The following is a 1421-nucleotide window of genomic DNA, read 5'->3' on the forward strand; positions in this document are numbered from 1 at the left end:
GCCTGGGAGTAAGGCTGCTCCTCCACCCCGGGTGACAACGTAATTTCCCTTCCCAAGTCGGGAAAGTGACAACAGGGTATGTTGGCCTTGTGTGTGTCTGTGTGGGTGCAGGGCCAAGCATGTGCATCCAGCGGGGGAAAAGCAAAACAGCTAAAAACGGCTACTGAGTAAGGACACCTGTCACTTCACGTATCAAGATGTGCAGAGGTAGGGCAGCTCCAGGAGGGTGATTCAGAGACCCGACGACATCATCCACAGCCCAGGCTCTGTCAGCTGTTTCTCGCGGCCACTCTCAGTCCCCTGGTACTGTCCTCAGGCTCGCCTTTTCCTGGTTCCAGGATGACTGCAGAAACAATCCACACAAGTGACAGTCCACGGCTGGAAGGGAGCCTGTCCTTATTTTATCCCTTTGTGAAACTGGAAAACATTTCTAAAGCTGCCAGTGGGTCCCCTCCCCGCCCCATCGCACCACCCAGGACTGCACCCCATGTCCCTTCCTAAGTCAGTCATTGGCCGGAGGAAGTATCGCCATATAGGCTTAGCCTGATCAAGAGGCTGGGCCAGGGATGGGCTTGGCCTCCTCTCAACACAAGGCTGCCCATATCCTAAAAGACCCGAGCTCTGTTAGTAAGTAAGGAGGAGGATGAACGGGTGACTTTGGGTAACAATCTCCGGTGTCTGATGCAGGAGGTGTGAAGGTCCGCTGATTCTCCTGGTCAGCCTCCTGGGGGCAGGCCGTGTCTTGTGAAATCACATTAAAGGCCTTAGCGCCAGGGTTAGAAACATAATTTTGCCACCTGCCACTTTCTGGAGTATTGATACATCAAAGGTCAATTTATAAATCAGTGTCTCAATTTACTGGTTCATAATGCAGCATGCACAAAATGTCTCTCCAATGGCTGGAATGACTTTGGCTGGAAGACACATGTTTATTATCCAGTAGAGAATAGCTAAATAGCCAAATTCATATCCAGAGAGTCTCTTGGTTGAGCATAACATCAAAGCAGGGGGTGCCGGATGTTGGGTGCCCTTCTACGTCTGTGCCACACACTTCCACGTTTCTTTCCCGTCGCCCACATTACTTTCTTTGCCTGGAACTCCCTTGTGCTTCACTGCGTAGAAATGCCCATTCAAAACAACTCAAGCATCCCATCTGTGAAATCCTCCCTGATCCCCATCCCAACAGATCCAAATCCCCTTTTGTGAAGTTTCCATAGGTGGCCAATATTCCTTCTAGGCTATATTTCTTCTCTCATTGTACTATAATTCTTAGTCATCTTTGTCTGTCCCATGGACAGCAGGGTGGTTCTTCTCAAACCTATCAGTATCTAGAAGAGTGGTTCTCAGACTTTGGTGTGTAGGAGAATCCCCAAATCGACACAAGCCTTTGTTTTTAAAAATCCTGGCCTCGGCTAAAATAT

This window comes from Ursus arctos, unplaced genomic scaffold, assembly GCF_023065955.2.
Source record: "Ursus arctos isolate Adak ecotype North America unplaced genomic scaffold, UrsArc2.0 scaffold_3, whole genome shotgun sequence".
NCBI classification, from domain to species: Eukaryota; Metazoa; Chordata; class Mammalia; order Carnivora; family Ursidae; genus Ursus; species Ursus arctos.